The sequence below is a fragment of the Pristiophorus japonicus genome, chromosome 6 (genome assembly GCF_044704955.1).
Source record: "Pristiophorus japonicus isolate sPriJap1 chromosome 6, sPriJap1.hap1, whole genome shotgun sequence".
Classification (NCBI taxonomy): Eukaryota; Metazoa; Chordata; class Chondrichthyes; family Pristiophoridae; genus Pristiophorus; species Pristiophorus japonicus.
In genome coordinates, this window is record NC_091982.1 from 113,186,204 (window position 1) to 113,204,676 (window position 18,473).

Genomic DNA, 18,473 nt, shown 5'->3' on the forward strand with positions numbered 1-18,473 from the left:
CAAAATGGACCTCTATCGCCCATTTTGAACAAAAAGTGGAAACTAGGCCCAAAATTTCACCGGAAAAATAGGCCCCTAAGTTTCCACTTTGATCACTGAGATGATCGCCCAAATGATCGCCCACACAAGGCCCATCCCAAGTTTCAGCACCTAGCATGCACTTCGCTGGGCCAATGCAAGGCCCGAAAGAGTGCTCAAAAATAGTTGCTTTTTCAGGACCTTAGAGAGGGAAATGGGCACTACGTATGCCATTTTTAGCCTCTGAGGAAGGGTGGAGAATTGTTCTGAGTTATTTAGAGAGTAAAATTGAAGCCAATTGTACTCAGAAATTTGGGATAGGAAATATAAATAGGTATTATCACATTATCTATGCTAAATAGATCGCATGATATATTGGAACTATTTACTAGTCCTAGTTCTAAGAGTTGTAAACAGTTTTTACAACTGAAGTTATGTAATGATATTCCATGGTGAAACAGAATAAACAAACAAATCTGCATGAAGAACTGTATATTGTAAAACTTATGTAAATAATAGAGAAGGTACAAAAGTTGTAGAAAGTTTTTTTTTAAATCAACAAAAATAATTTTTTTTAAGAACTAATGAACAACACCCTCCCTCCAACCCCTCCACCCGCCACGCCAACCCACCCTTCCCTCAAAATCCCCAAAACATTAGAAGAAGAATAAATTGAACATTTTAAAGAACGTGGTCATTTAAGTAATGATAACAAGTGACCATTTCAGTCAAGACAACAAGTGATATTTCAATCATGACAACAAGAGACCATTTCAATCATGATAACAAGTGACCATTTCAGTTATGACAACAAGTGACCATTTCAGTCATGACAACAAGTGACCATTTCAGTCATGCTAACAAGTTACCATTTCAGTAACGCTAAAAAATGACAATTTCAGAAAGAATGGAAAGTGAACAGTTAAGTAATGATAAAAAGTGAACAAGTGAATATTTAACTATTGAATACAATTGGCCAATTTAGTAACAATTACAATAATAATAACAATAACAAGAGTATAATAAATTGATAACAGCAAGTGAACATTTTAAAACAAGTGAACTACCTTGGGACTCCCCCCTCCCTACTTGCGGCCACGTTTCCCTCCAGATCCTGTCCCACCCCGTGTTCGCACCCCACCCGCCCGTTTTGGTCTACGCAGACCGACACCAAGACGTCGTGCAGAGTGGAATGTCAAGACTTCCTGCCGTGGTGGAGGTGACAGAGAGGAAGTGGAAGCCTGAGGCTCTACTTCCGAGTCCGGAGGAACTGTGCCCTCCGTACTCGCTTGCGTGCTTGGAGTTTCGCTGCGAGCAGACACGACACCTTGGGGTGCAGCGCCATGTCCAGTCAGCAACGCATGCCGTAGGGCATTGGTTGCGGCTGTCTGCTGCCGAATAGCCTCCAAGGTCTCCCTTGCAGTCAGTGACTGCTCAGAAGACCAGTTGGAGAAGTTCTGGCAGAACTCGCTCCATGATGCTGGAAACTGGCTCCAGTTCGCAGAGAACTGGCTCCAGTTCGCAGAGAATCCCTCGAATCTGTGGATAAGGTCACGACCAATTGCACCGTCTCCCTGCACAGGGAAATCAAGCTCTCTGTCTGGCCCTCCAAGGCAGGCGATTGCTCGCCACGCTGACCAGACCTCCGTGGGGTCGGCGTTTGCAATGTGACGCGCCTTGGCGTCGCCACCTGCACACCGCTTGGTCCCGGTGCTTCTTCCATCTCAACCGTGACCACGTCGGCAATCTCTACCCAAATCCTCCGATAGGCACGGAGTGGAGGTTTCCCATGCCCATCCCGTGTCAGATCCTCCCACCTGGTGCTGACAACATTCACGAGGGCCTCATTGGCCTCCTCGCTGAAAGGCTTGGCCCTATGCCTCTCAAGTGTTGCCTCCATGTCAATTATTATGAGTTGATTCAGACCACAAAATACCTTCTCCTCTCTCTCTCTCTCCCCGACCCTCACAGAGCTTCTGAGCATGTGTGATGACCCCTGACCTCCCAAAACGCGGGAAGGAGCATCAACCTGAAAAAAAAATCAACCGGCACATGCGCAGTGATGCGTTGCTAGGGAAGCTTCTGTTTTCTTTGGGCGATTGTGAGATCGCTGAGAAATCACATCGCCCATTTGACATCGCTGGGGTAAGGCCGAGTGGAAAATCGCACAAAAAAAAATGGGCCTTGAGCCGGCAATTAGCACGGGCGATAGGTCCCGCATCGCTGGAACAAGACCCATGTTTTTCGGCCTTAGCCTGAAAGTGGAAAGTCTAGCCCTGTAATTCCCTTATTGGACTGTTCAGTCATCTGAGAACTCACTTTTGGAATGGAAACAAGTCTTCCTCGATTTCAAGGGACTGCCTATGATGATGAGTTATCAAGGTTTGTTATCTGTAATAATTTTTCTCCCACGTGGATTATAAATGAAAAGATGACGGCTGAAAATAGATAAATCATTTAAATCTGGTTCTAAAGGCTATCAACAATCTGCTCTAGGACATTCAAGTAAAACAAGTTTTACCATCAAGCTTCTTGAGTTTTCAAGTGTTTGGGATGCTTGACTCCAGTCTTTGTAGACCCACTAACTAGCTGAATTAAGCCTTCCTGGGGTCCAGCTTGCATTGTTGACATTGTATAAACGTCTTTGAAGTGAGTCTGTGCATTTAACATGAAAGGGAAGGGTTACAGGAGGGAATAACCGTCAACAATTTCCCTGTGACTCAGAGTGTATGGTATGTATATTCCCACCAACCAAGAAGAAAGGGGGTAATTTGATGTCTTTGTAATGGTTCCTCAGTGAGCCTCTGGGTAATGCCAATCAAGAACTTAGCATGTCCCTGAGACCAGCTATTAAAATACCAGATGATTCGATGTAGAATCAAAGAACTCTGAGCCTGGAAAAGGGACGGGTTGTCATGTTAATGTCGTGGGTAGTGATTTGCTGAAACTCTGCTAAACCTCTGCTGTTAAATTGACATTTCTCTCATTTTATTTCACGTGTAGGGTATTATTTGTCACACTGCCTAAAAATCCCTAATGGCAAATGTCTTCTTAATGAAGAGAATAGAAGAATGTCCATTCTTCTTTTACAACTGCTGAAAATGCTTCACTGCCAATGAGTCACGTTTGAAGTGTAGTCACTGCTGTTTTGTAGGCAAACATGGCAGCCAATTTGCCAGACAAAACCATGAATCTAAGGGGCCAAGTTTCGGCCTGAGTTGCTCCTATTTTTTTGGAGCAACTGGTTTAGAATGGAGTATCTTAGAAATTTGAATTCTCGGCATTTAGTTTGCTCCAGTTCTAGTCAGTAAGAACAGTTTCACTTTGGAACAGAATTTTTTTTTCAAAAGGGGGCGTGTCCGGCCACTTACACCTGTTTTCAAAGTTTAGGCAGTGAAAACTTATTCCAAACTAACTTAAAATGGAGTAAGTGAAGATTTTTGTACGTTCGAAAAAACCTTGTCTACATTTTAGAAAATCAGGCGTAGGTTACAAATTAGGCGTAGGGAATGGGGGGGGGGTTAAAGGGAAGTTTACAAACATTAAACACTTCAGTTTTACAAATAAAGAGCCATCATCAATAATAAATGATAAATACATCAATAAATCAACCAATAAACCAATCAAAAAAATTAATAAAAAATAAAAAATAATAAAAAAATCAATAAATAAAACATTTTCTACTTACCGACTGCAGCACCGGGAGTCCTCCAACAGCGTGCTGAGTTTCGGGCCGCGCCCACTATAGCGCGCATGTGCAGAGGTTCCGGCACTGTTTTCAGCACAGGGACCTAGCTCTGCCCCCCCACAGCTCGTGCTGCGCCGCGCCCAGCTCCAGAGGACCTGCAGGGAGCCGGAGAATAGTTTATGTTTTTTTTAGGCGCACTTTGTGGCCGTCCATGTCCGGGCTGCGCTGTTTTAGGGCGGCCCGAAACTTGGGCCCAATGTGTGTATGAAGGACGCTGTGTACGGAGGATTGATGCCTTGGGAAAGTGATCATCGAGGAGGCTAGTTGCTGTTGAAATGTGCGGCAGGTTTGCTGCTTGTTACCCCGCCGTGCTCCCCTCCCCTCACTACCCAGGTTCCAAATTAAATCTGACTGTTGGACTAATCTGCTCTGTTGCACACTGTTACTAGTCTGTGGGAAATTGTTGATGTTTCCGTTTTATTTGAACCCTTACATTCACTAAAATTATTCATAATTATGAAAGTTAGTGGTTAAGCTGTAGAATGGTCTGTTATAAGCTTTCTTGGTACAATTCTTCTGTAATTCTTCTATAACCAGGATATGCAGCTTGTATATAGGCCTTCTTAGAAACTCTTCAGTCTGGATAGGGGACCTCAGCAAGGCACCACCCTTCCCCCGGATTTTTCGGGGGGGGAGGATTGGGGTGTCAATGGGCACGATCGGTGGCGGGTCGGATAGGAACGTTTTTTTACCCCAGATTGTCTGGACCCCTCTGTGAACCTGCCACCAAGCACATTTCGCCGATGTCGGGTCAGTCAGTGCTGTCCACACCCAATACGAAGCGGCGGGGGACCAAATTCCAGTCATTATGACCATGTTTAGAGATCATTAAGAAGACAATTGAGCCCACCTTTTGATTTTAAGTGCTCACCCATGAGGTCCTCGCTGCTCGGGGATCACGTCTGTCAAGCTGAGGTGAGGTGGGAGTTCAGTGGTCATTGAATCAGCTGTCGATTTGACAGCTTCAAATGTAAAGCAAAAGCTTCCACACTACAGATATATCTTCCTTCAGCCACAAGCTCTTGCTCACTGTATTTCCACAACTGATTCAGCAAGCTGCAATTCTTTACATAAAGCTCCATCCAGTCTGACCTCATGACCTCTCTCATCATTGACAGATCGCTTCTGTCATCTCCACTTCACCTGCCATCTATTTCATCAGCATGGGTGGCCTTCAAACTCTCTCAGCTTGGTCCTCAGAAACCCACCACGATTAAGCTCCAACACCAGCATTACCAGGCACACCAGCAGCACCAACAACAACACCAACCTTCTCTGCAATCATCTGATGCTGCACAGGACAGAGGGCATCAGCACCCGACCACATTGCCGCCCGGGAGGCCAGGGATGGCTGCATCATGGCCAGATTTACTTCACTTGACGTTGTACACCCTGGCTGCCATTTGATGCACCAGGTTGGCACCACTCCACACCAACACCATAAAGCATCCCTACAATGCCCAAGCCATTCCTTTCACACCATTGCAGGGGATACCGTTATGTCTAACCATCCACGACAACTCACTAAGCCACTTCCAAAGGTGCACATAAATCTATCCAAGAATGCAAAGTGTTGAAAATAAAGGTTTTAGGGTGAAAATCTCCACTTTTTTTGTCTGCTTAACAGCCACTTAACGCCCATTTTACTACTGAAATGACGTATAACACTCATATATCGCCCATTTTGGCACAAAATGGAAACTGATGGGCTTTTTTAGGAGACTTATCGCTGAGCGTTATTTTCCCAATGGGCTTAACGCTGAGAAAAAATATTACTGCCCGCCCACTTCTTTTTGGCAGAATCAGCAGAATTGGCGAATTCAATGCCCATATTATCGCCCAGCGTTACTTTCCGCACGGAATTAATGCCAAGATTCAATATTAACGCCCGGCGACTGTTTTTTTTCGTAAAGAGCATATTTACCCAAACTAGCAGCCATGGAGATCGCCCACCGTCAATTTCACTACGTCACACACATATTGCCCAGAATATCACCCGCTCAAAAAAACACCGACAAAAAGTGGAACTAACCGGGATGAACGCCAGCGGTGTGGCTGGCATTTGTTAAATCCCACTCTTACGTGAGCAGCTGATATCGGAAAGATTTGCCTGAAAAAGCACTGATGTGAATGCAGCTCAGACATCAATGGTGCCCATCACCTTGGTGCCAGTTAAAGTTTACGTTGATTGATGTTAAGTTGTATTTAACCCTTTCATGATAAGGAATCACCAGTGTGTAATGGTCCAGCTATCTGAGACAATGTGCAACAAGATTATGTTCAATAACAAAAGTTTAATACCAACATTGTTCTGAAATCATAAGTATCACAGCCAATAACACCCAACTCCCGCCCACACCCAACTTTTTTCAACATTGACATAAATCACATGTTCAACATGTCCACCAACACAGAATACAAAGGCAAAGCAGGAGCATGGTCCCCAGCCCCCATACATTGCAACAGATTGCATACACCCAGATGGAGATATAACACAGCCATCACCTGCACACATCCACCTCACTTTCCTTCCACCCTCGCCTTCTTCTCCCCACCTCTACCCCTTCCCCTCCTCATTCCATGGCGCCTAGCCGAGGAACTCCTCAGGCGGTGCCTCATTGGGGGTGATGAAGGCAAATGCTGTTGTTGCACGGGTGCGGGAGCGGGAGTGTCGAGAGGGCAACATTCTCTGATGCAGAAGCAGGATCTTGGTCCTTGCTCTCATCTGTCATTCGCAGTGGTGGTGCGGAACCTAGGGGTGGAGTGCCGCGCTCAGGGACCACTGGGAGGCCTGTGGCAGCAGCGTTCCTGGCTATCGTATCCAGGGCCTCTGCCATGAATGGAATGTACTCGATCATGGTGGCCAGGTGTCGGGATATGCCACCCAATGCCTCGATGAGCTGATCACCAATGTCTGCAGTCCTCCTGGACAACTGTACCATCTCTCCGCTGTCATGTCGCGCTCGTGGAACAGACCCGTCGCATCCACGAGGCATCCGCGGGGTCGGCGCCAGCTTGGGACAAATGGGCTGCCCTGTGGTGAGGTGCTTGGGGCCAGTAGCTCCAGAGTGGAGGCGGGAATGACCAGAGGACCACTAGATGGCCTAGGGTTGGAATGGTTTCTGGAGCGTGGTGATGCAGGTTCTTCGAAGTCCGCGCTCTCATCCATCGTGAACAGACCCAGTAGATTGACGGGTGACAATCGGAGCTCCTCAGCACCAGATGTAGTAGGATCATCTGCCGACTCCTGCCCCACACCCCCACCTTCTGGCCTCTGTGGCCTTGCCTGGAGCCGAGCTGCTGGCTGAGCTGCAAGACACAAATGAGGTTATTAGAAGAGAGGAGGAGAGCAGGTGGCGTGGGACTACAAAGGGCGGCGACAGCGAGTGGGTGCAGCAGCAGATTGGAGGAGGCCAGCATCGCGAGAGTGGGCAGTGCGGGAGGATAAAGGGCGGCGGCAGCGAGTGGGATCGGTGGTAGATCAGCGAAGGCCAGCATCGCGAGAGCGGGCGGCGTGGGAGGATAAAGGGCGGCGCCAGCAATTGGGAGCCGCAGCAGCCGAGGAGGCCAGCTGGTGCAGGGGCAGAAGGTAAACAAAGAAGTAAAAAGTGTGACGTCACAGCAAGCGGGTAAGTGATTGGCTGGTGGATTGGTGAGAATGTAATCTTTTTCTTTTGTTTTTATTTCCTGAGCATCAAGACACCTTGAAATTGATGCCAAAGTAAGTGAATTTAAGGGTTAAGTCATGGCAGGAGAGCCCAGACCCGTGTCATGCTCCTCATGTGTTATGTGGGAAGTCAGGGACGCTTCCAGTGTCCCTGACTATTATGTGTGCAGGAAGTGTCCCCAGCTACAGCTCCTGACAGACCGCATTGTGGCACAAGAGCTGCGCATGCACTCACTCTGGAGCATCCGCGATGCGGAGGATGTCATGAATAGCATGTTTAGTGAGTTGGTCACACCATAGGTAAAGGTTACTCAGGCAGGTAGGGAATGGGTGACCATCAGGCAGAGCAGTGGAAGGAAGGTAGTGCAGGAATCTCCTGCGGCCATCTCCCTCCAAAACAGATATACCACTTTGGGTACTGTTGGGGGAGATGACTCATCAGAGGAAAGCAGCAGCAACCAAGTTCATGGCACCATGGGTGGCTCTGCTTCACAGGAGGGCAGGAAAAAGAGTGGGAGAGCTATAGTGGTAGGGGAGTCTATTGTAAGGGGAATAGATAGGCTTTTCTGCGGCCGCAATCGAGGCTCCAGGATGGTATGTTGCCTCCCTGGTGCAAGGGTCAAGGATGTCTCAGAGCGGCTGCAGGGCAATTTAGAGGGGGAGCATGAACAGCCAGTTGTTGTGGTGCATATAGGTACCAATGATATAGGTAAAAAATGGGATGAGGTCCTACAAGCTGAATTTAGGGAGCTAGGAGTTAAATTAAAAAGTAGGACCTCAAAGGTAGTAATCTCAGGATTGCTACCAGTGCCACGTGCTAGTCAGAGTAGAAATAGCAGGATAGTTAAGATGAATACGTGACTTGAGGAATGGTGCAAGAGGGAGGGATTCAAATTCCTGGGACATTGGAACTAGTTCTGGGGGAGATGGGAACAGTACAAACTGGACAGTTTGCATCTGGGCAGGACCGGAACCAATGTCCTAGGGGGAGTGTTTACTCGTGCTGTTGTGGAGGGTTTAAACTAATATGGCGGGGCGACGGGAATCTATGCAGGGAGACAGATGGGAGTAAAATGGGGCAGAAGCAAAAGGTAGAAAGGAGATAAGGAAAGATGGAGTGCAGAGGAATCAAAGACAAAAATCAAAAAGGGCCACATTACAACATAATTCTAAAAGGACAAGGAGTGTTAAAAAAAACAAGCCTGAAGGCTCTGTGTCTCTATGCGAGGAGCATTCCTAATAAGGTGGATTAATTAACTGCGCAGATAGCTGTTAACGGATATGATGTAATTGGAATGGTTCCAGGGTGACCAAGGCTGGGAACTCAACATCCAGAGGTATTCAATATTCAGGAAGGATAGACAGAAAGGAAAAGGAGGTGGGGTAGCGTTGCTGGTTAAAGAGGAGATTAACGCACTAATAAGGAAGGACATTAGCTTGGATGATGTCGAATCTGTATGGGTAGAGCTGTGGAACACCAAAGGACAGAAAATGCTAGTGAGAGTTGTGTACAGACCACCAAACAGTGGTAGTGAGGTTGGGGATGGCATCAGACAGGAAATTAGAGATGCGTGCAATAAAGGTACAGCAATTATCATGGGTGACTTTAATCTACAAATAGATTGGGGTAACCAAACTGGTAGCAACACGGTGGAGGAGGATTTCCTGGAATGTATAAGGGATGGTTTTCTAGACCAATATGTCGAGGAACCAACTATGAGCAGGCCATCCTAGACTGGTTCTTGTTTAATGAGAGAGGATTAATTAGCAATCTTGTTGTGTGAGGCCCCTTGGGGAAGAGTGATCATAATATGGTAGAATTCTTCATTAAGATGGAGAGTGACACAGTTAATTCAGAGACTAGTGGTCCTGAACTTAAAGAAAGGTAACTTCGATGGTATGAGACGTGAATTGGCTAGGATAGACTGGCAAATGATACTTAAAGGGTTGACGGTGGATAGGCAATGGCAGACATTTAAAGATCACATAGATGAACTTCAACAATTGTACATCTCTGTCTGGAGTAAAAAATAAAACGGGGAAGGTGGCTCAACCATGGCTAACAAGGGAAATTAGGGATAGTGTTAAATCCAAGGAAGAGGCTTATAAATTGGCCAAAAAAAGCAGCAAACCTGACGACTGGGAGAAATTTAGAATTCAGCAGGGGAGGACAAAGGGTTTAATTAGGAGGGGGAAAATAGAGTATGAGAGTAAGCTTGCAGGGAACATAAAAGCTGATTGCAAAAGCTTCTATAGATATGTGAAGAGAAAACGATTAGTGAAGACAAATGTAGGTCCCTTGCAGTCAGAATCAGGTGAATTTATAATGGGGAACAAAGAAATGGCAGACCAATTGAACAAATACTTTGGTTCTGTCTTCACGAAGGAAGACACAAATAACCTTCCAGAAATACTAGGGGACCGAGGGTCTAGTGAGAAGGAGGAACGGAAGGAAATCCTTATTAGGTGGGAAATTGTGTTCGGGAAATTGATGGGATTGAAGGCCGATAAATCCCCAGGGCCTGATAGTCTGCATCCCAGAGTACTTAAGGAAGTGGCCCTAGAACTAGTGGACGCATTGGTGATCATTTTCCAACATTCTATAAACTCTGGATCAGTTCCTATGGATTGGAGGGCAGATAATGTAACCCCACTTTTAAAAAAGGAGGGAGAGAGAAAACAGGGATTTATAGACCAGTTAGACTGACATCGGTAGTGAGGAAAATGTTGGAATCAATTGTTAAAGACGTAATAGCAGCGCATTTGGAAAACAGTGACAGGATCGGTCCAAGTCAGCATGGATTTATGAAAGGGAAATCATGCTTGACAAATCTTCTAGAATTTTTTGAGGATGTAACTCGCAGTGTGGACAAGGGAGACCCAGTGGATGTGGTGTATTTGGACTTTCAAAAGGTTTTTGACAAGGTCCCACACAAGAGATTAGTGTGCAAAATTAAAGCGCATGGTATTGGGAGTAATGTGTTGACATGGATAGAGAACTGGTTGGCAGACAGGAAGCAAAGAGTAGGAATAAACGGGTCCTTTTCAGAATGGCAGGCAGTGGCTAGTGGTATACCGCAAGTTTCAGTGTTGGGCCCCCAGCTATTTACAATATACATTAATGATTTGGACAAAGGAATTGAATGTAATATCTCCAAGTTTGCAAATGACACTAAGTTGGGGGGCAGTGTGAGCTGTGAGGTGAATGCCAAGAGGCTGCAGGGGGACGTGGACAGGTTAGGTGAGTGGGCAAATGCATGGCAGATGCAGTATAATGTGGATAAATGTGAGGTTATCCACTTTGGTGGAAAAAAAAGGGAGGTAGAATATTATCTGAAAGGTGACAGATTAGGAAAAGGGGAGGTGCAATGAGATCTGGGTGTCATGGTACATCAGTCATTGAAAGTTGGCATGCAGCTACAGCAGGCGGTGAAGAAGGCAAATGGCATGTTGGCCTTCATAGCGAGAGGATTTGAGTATAGGAGCAGGGAGGTCTTGCTGCAGTTGTACAGGGCCTTGGTGAGGCCACACCTTGAGTATTTGTACAGTTTTGGTCTCCTAATCTGAGGAAGGACATCCTTGCTATTGAGGGAGTGCAGCAAAGGTTCACCAGACTGATTCCTGGGATGGCAGGACTGACATATGAAGAAAGACTGGATCGACTAGGCTTGTATTCAGTGGAATTTAGAAGAATGAGAGGGGATCTCATGGAAACATATAAAATTCTGACGGGATTGGACTTATTAGATGCAAGAAGAATGTTCCCGATGTTGGGGAAGTCCAGAACCGGGGGTCACAGTCTAAGGATAAGGGGTAAGCCATTTAGGACCAAGATGAGGAGAAACCTCTTCACTCAGAGAGTTGTGAACTTGTGGAATTCTCTACCTCAGAAAGTTGTTGAGGCCAGTTTGTTAGATATATTCAAAAGGGAATTAGATGTGGCCCTTACGGCTAAAGGGATCAAGGGATATGGAGAGAAAGCAGGAATGGGGTACTGAAGTTGCATGATCAGCCATGATCATATTGAATGGTGGTGCAGGCTCGAAGGGCCGATTGGCCTACTATGTTTCTATGTTTCTATGTTACTAGGGTGACAAGGTGAGTCCAGAGCTACACACAAAATCTGCACGACACATGCAAACCCACTCTCAAAATCTTCGCAGACATCAAATTTCATGACCATCAACACATTGTGCATTGCAATGATTTTCATGAGGCCAGAATTATTTCTATGACACTTTTAGAAATCATCTGTCATCTATGATCGTTCGGATATGAGTGGGTGTGGCATCTATTGACTTCACCACACAATGGTGTAAGCTTTACTCACGTGGCATCACTTCAGAGTCTGCAGATGCATCCGTGGCTGTCCGGGGGTGCTTCCCCACGAGTGCGAGCACCTGCTCCTCCATCTCAGTGATGTCACTGGGGACTGGTGGCCCCCCGCCCGTTCACCTCTGCATGGACCTCATCGTCGATAGCTTCTTCTGTAAAAGTTCCAGGACGACATGGCATGAGATCATTGTGTGATATCGTTGCTAGGTACTGTCACAGACACTGATACAACACATAACCGACGGATGTAATCATGATTATTATGATTATTATGATTCTTTACCTAAAAACATGCACCGTGACCGCAGACTTTGAGTAAAACATTCCCGGTAAAAGTGCAAGACCTCACATCTGCTGATAGTCACTCATAACTGTTACAAATCAAATTATATAAATACAAAAGTACAAGTAAATCAATGTAATACTTACTCTTGCGGATCCTACAAGGTCGTTCCATCGTTTGTGGCATTGGTTGCCCTCACACACCTCGTTGGTTGCCGACGAGACCATCTCTGCTATCTCGGTCCATATCCTGTGGTAGGCCTTTGGGGTGGGCTTCCCATGCCCTCCCTGTGTCAAATCACCACAGGACCTTCTGCAGGAGGGAGGCATTTGCCTCGTCCGAGAACCTCCTGGCTCTTTTGCGGCCTCCAATGTGCTCCTCTCCCACCTCACTGCTCTCTCCAGCATTAGTCTCCACAGCGTGCTGTGATGCCTCCTCCTCTCTCTCCAGTATAGGGAAAGTTCAATCAAATATGTGGCTGGTAACAGCTAATGTTTGTTTGCCTACTTGCTGTGAAGCTCTAAAGTCTCCCTCCTTCCTCCCAAAGCAGACACACCACACCCAGCCACACCTTCAGTCCCTCTGAGCTCCCTCTCTCTCTGTCTCCTCTTCTGCGCATGTCATGGTGACCCTTGACCTCCAGAATCACAGGAATCGAGTGTTGACATACCGTTGCTGAGGACGGCTACACTTTACGGCAGAAGGTCTGAAAAATTTAACACTACCGCCCATTTGATATCGCTCGTGGTAACGCCCATTTTCAAAAATATAAACTAGGTGTTTTGAGAATGGGCGAGAAGCCGGCGATCTGAAAACCCTTTTTTACCGCCCGGAAATAACGCCCATTTTTGGGCGCTAACTACAAAAGTGGGGGTTTTAGCCCTTAATGTTTGACACCACATTAACAGAAATTTTACTGAACATTGCATAAAGCACATGTGCCTACCCTTGTGTGTTGTTAGTTGGTATGATTGAACTAGGATGAGGGTGAGTGTGAGGGGTGACCATTGAGATAGGGATTGATAATGTAGATAGAGAGGGATGGGTGGAGGTGAAAGGTAAGTTAGTGTGAGTAAGGATGTGAGGAGTAGAGTAGGGAAGAAAGAGTGATGGGGATGTGTTGAGAGGCACAGCAGGATGAGGTTGAGTGTGGCTTTGCAGTAACATTTCGTGATCTACTGAGATCATTGAAAGGTTTGCAGCAATGCACCCAGGTCCTCCTGACCACATCTCTGCTTGTGCCCTCCTGTGCAATGTGCAACCAGGCTGTGTTAATCTGCTAGAGATCTGCTAAGCATATGGAGGGAGTTATAGGAGTCTGGGTGCAGCCCTGCACCTCTGTGCAGTGTTTGTAAGTATTTGCAGCACCTCAATGCTGTAGAACACTGACAGCTCAAATGTCAAAAAAAAGTTGCCCATGGTCCCTTTAAGGAAACCGGCTGATGATGCGTCATCAAATTCCGTCACACACACTGGACGGGCTTAACAAGTCCAATCATGGGAAATTCATTTCAGAGGCCGGGATGGACCCAGCAACGGGATCAGGACCCACCACTGACTTCGCCCGCCATGGACCCGCCGAGGTTCATAAAATCGCGGCCTCTATCTTTTGTGTTGGCTTTAGAATTCATATCAGTCTTTGTCAGACCTAAGGGTCAGGAAAGGTATGCCAAAGCATCAGATATTTCCTTACGAGGATGATAAACTACTACACTTGCAAGAACCACTGAGAAATTGGCCCCCATTTTAAAAGGGCCGGGTAATCATCTAACTATGGTTGCCAACTCTGTTTTGGCATATTCTTGGAGGTTTACATTACATGACCTCTCACCTCCAACCGTCCCACCCAGTCAAACAGCCATTTTTAACCTTCTCCAATATTTTTTATAACTAATAAATGTATTTAATAAAATTTAAAAAACACAATTTTTTAATGCCGCTATGATTGTTCTCCCAGTTTGCATTCAACTCCAGGAAATGAATCGTTAATTCCTGGTGACTCCAGGAGAAAGAAAGACTTTCACAACCACAGGACACCCCAAAGCACTTCACAGCCAATTGTGTTCTTTTGAAGTGTAGGCTGGGTTTTGCTGACCTCATTAGACTGGGCCTCAGTTTAACATCTCATTTGAAAGACAGCACCTGCAACAGTGCAGCACTCATCTCAGCACTGGAGTGTCAGTCTGGATTTATTTGCTCAAGTCCCTGAAGTGGGACTTGATCTCACAACCTTCTGGCTCAGCTGATAAAAGTCAGCACCACAAGTGCCCCTGAAAGGCACCAAAAATAATACACCAGCATGTGGTTCAATCAAACTAAAAGATGCTTAAAATAAAGAAAAAAAAGTTCATTTCCAACAAAACCAAAGTAACCTTGACACTGTCCTGGAATGACTCCACTGATTTTAATCCAGGCCAGGAATTCAGACTTGGTTGGACTCAATCCAAAACTACACAAAGTAACCCATAACTGTTGGGTCTAGACAGCAATTATACTTTCCTGAAAATCAAACGAGATAGTTATCTGCCCCTTCAGGAAGTTCTGATCACAATCTTCCCTCTTTCCCTATTTCCCCTTTGCTCACACATCCCTCCTCCTAATCCATTCTTACCGTGACCACAGATTAAAGAACAAATACTTCCTATTCCAGAAAATCACCCAATTTTCAGAATTAGGTCCAGTTTTACACTAATAACAGGAATGTTTGAATCGTGCAGTTATTTTTGTATTAGTCGCCACGCTATTTTTCTGTGGTAAGGCAAGATTTTCTGTTCAAGAGAGGCCTCCAGCTTGGCAATGGACTTGAAATATTTCCAATTGAGAGAAATTTGATTCCGTTGTAATGAAAACTGTTTTGGTCAAGACAAGTTTAAGTCAGAATGCTGACAGTGATGGTACGTGATTTGGATGCCCATATATTTAGTTACTTGAGATGACACGAATTCTGAGGAGCAAAGTTGGGGGACTTTGCACCTCCTGTTAGCTAATGAGCTTATGCCTGGGCGCGCCGAGAACAGCGCCTCCCGCTAAGTTGGGCGGGGGTTGTGCGGCAGCGCTATCACGTAGCGTCCCACTCGGCTGCACCCGGCGATGATGACGTCATCGCCATGCACAACCACCCCCTGCCCCCCATTACCGCCCCAGAAGATAAATTCACTTTCGCCCTCTGTTTTACCACCTGTAGCTGACAATGGCAGCTTCAATTGTCATGTTTCAGTTGGGAGTCGGCTGGAGAAGCGCTATTTATAGGTGCCAGCATCGGGTAAATTTTTAGTCGGCCAATAATGGTTGCTGCTTACTTACACATGGATACAGAGGCGTTTCGACAGATTTCACCGATTTCCAGTGGAAGGACTGTCCTGCCTGTTAAAGATTCGTGACTTTCATTGAGGACAGATTTGAATGTCGAACATTTACATTGTTTCATGGAGGTTGTGTTGGCACTGGACCTCCCGCTCCGACATCACCGTCAGAGACAATTTAGGCAGAGAGAAAGATAGCAAAATGTGGCCAGAGGGAGGAGACCCAACCGAGCTGTCAACAGGAGACCTTACCCTCCTAGGGTATTCCAGCAGCAGTTCTCCGACATCAATTTCAGTGATGAGCAGTGTGGTCGAAGGCTACGCTTCAGCAAGGACATGGTCACAGAGCTCTACCAGTTCCTGAAACCAGAGCTTGAGCCTCAGACCAGGGTGAGGACAGCTCTCTCAGTGCCAGTTAAGGTCACCATCACACTCAGTTTCTATACCAGGAGACATCTCCAACATCTCCCAGTTTGCCGTCCATTGCTCCATTGCTCTGTACAGAAGGAGAAGGGACTACATTTCCTTCCCCATGACCAGAGAGAAGCAGCTGGAGCATGCATGTGGCTTTGCCAGGATAACGGGCTTCCCCATGCTGCAGGGCGCCATTGACTGTCACCACATCGCTTTGCAGGCGCTGCATAACAATCCTGAGGTATTCCGTAACCGCAATGACTACCACTCACTGAATATGCAGTTGGTGTGCGTCCACACATGCTGAATCCTCACCGTGAATGCCCACTATCCTGGCAGCAGCCACGATGCCTTCATCCTGTGCCAGACCAGTGTGCCAGTTCTGTTCCAGCCACCACATCAAGCTCACAGCTGGCTGATCAGAGACAAGTGCTATCCGCTCTCCAGCTGGCTCATGACTCCCCTCCACAACCCCAACACCCCTGCCCAGCACTCATACAATGAGAGCCATGCTGCCACCAGGAACATCATTGAGAAAACCATGAGAGGAGTGCTCAAGCAATGGTTCCACTGCCTTGACCGCTCAAGACGAGACCTCCAGTACTCGCCTGATCGGATAGCCCTATTTGTCATCGTCTGCTGCATGCTGCACAACCTGGCCACCATGAGGGCACAGCCATTGCCACAAGGAATAGCCGCACCACCTGTGGAGGAGGAGGAGGAGGACGAGGAGGAGGAGCAGGAGGAGGAGGATGAGAAGGATGACGAGGAGGACGAGGAGGAGGAGGATGAGGAGGATGATGATGATGATGAGGAGGAGTGGAGGAGGAGCAGGAGGAGAATGAGGAGGATGACGAGGAGGAGGAGGATGAGGAGGATGACAAGGAGGAGGAGGAGCGGAGGAGGAGCAGGAGGAGGACGAGGAGGATGATGATGAGGAGGAAGAGAAGCAGGAGGAGGATGAGGAGGATGATGATGAGGAGGAGGAGGAGCAGGAGGGGGAACACCAGTGACGGAGGAGGCAGCCACTCAATCGGCATCCTACAAGGACGGTCGACAACCGGCTCATCAGACTTCGGTTCCAATGATCTCCAGCCCACTTCCCGATTGCTCTGCACGTCCCCATCAGCACATCAACTTCCACTTCCATACCACAGCCCCAAAACTGAAAGGAGAGGCAGAACCAAACATGCAACATCCCAATTAAAATTTTATCTCGTAACATTTAAGACAATTATAAACAACAATTAAATTTAAGAATCACCCTTGTGCAGTACCATTTATCTCCTCTTAACACTGGCTTTACCTATTCTAGAGCTCCTTTGCAGTGTGCCCTCAGTGGCTGCAGCACGGCTGGTGGAAGGCTGCTGAGTGTCAGAGCCAGAGACTACAGATGGTTTTGCAGGACGCCCTTGACCAGCTCTGGGCCTGGAAGGCCCGGCTGTAGGCTGCACCACCTCAGGCTGGGCGGCAGCAGTCTGGGCTGGCTGGATGACGTCAGCGACAAGTGCAATGGTGGAGTGGCAGTGGTGGGCTCAGGAATGCTGTCATTGTGAGAGAGGACAGCAGGTTCCTGCTCCACTGACCCACTGCCACTTCCCCGGGGCAGTATCTCAGCATCCCCAACAATCTGCTGGAGCACAGATTGGTGGCCTGCCGAGACACCATGAGATCCCCGGTCGACTGTGGTTGACCCATTGATGATGGCAGCAGTCAGAGCTCACGTGACATGCTGCTGAAACTGTGTAAGAGCAGTCTGAGCTTCGATGTCACCAACCATTGACTGTGCTACAATGGAAGCTGCCACATCACCCGTAACCAATGACATGAGGTCTAGATCCACACAGTCTCTCTGGGAGTCCACCATCGTCTGCGGACTGGAAATGATGGGCTCCATGGTGTGTGCAGAGTTCTGTGCAGTGTTGGAGTAGACTCCTCCACGCTCCTTGCCATTGCCGACAGGCTTTTGGGCACCCTTGCCATTGCACCTATCATGTCGGAGTGCATGACCATCATCCTTTTGTAAATGCCTCCCCATCGAGGTCCTCATCTAAGACCTGTGCAGCAGAACACGCGCGCGAACTTGCCCTCTGGGGAGCTAACTCCCAAGCTATCCTTTCCCCTTGGCCTTGCTGCAGCCCACTCATCCCTATTGCATCACCCAGTGCAGACCCCTCTGCTAAGAAAATCTCTAATGAACACGTAGTGCCAGACTCTGAGTGGTGCCTGCAGGTGAGAGATGCAGTGACGCAGTGCTTGTGTCCTCCTCCTCTTCTCCTTCGTCACTATCCTGGGGGTGCTCAGGAATGGAGCAAGGAAGGCAGACAGTATCAGGAGCTGGAAAGTGATAAAGCCTTCTGGTGTGAGGGGGAAGTGGGATGAGAAAAGGAGAGGGGATGAAGATACCGTTGTTGCCCCCAGCGGGGTCGACATCACCGACGGCCATGGCGCCCATCACCTGTAGTTCAATGAGCCACAGCACTCGCTCCTCCAGGTCAGACAGCTCCTGCAGTTGAGGTTTATCCCCACCAGTTGCTCCCTCCAATTATGTGCCACCTTGGCCTGCAAAAGAAAGAAAATTGTGTGAATAAGGGTCCAGCTATGTGTTTGGGACATATGCCTGCCATCGTTGAATAGCTGTGAATATAGGCTAGGCGTGAGATGAGGATGTGAGCTGGAGTGACAGCACATGTTTGGTGGCTGAGT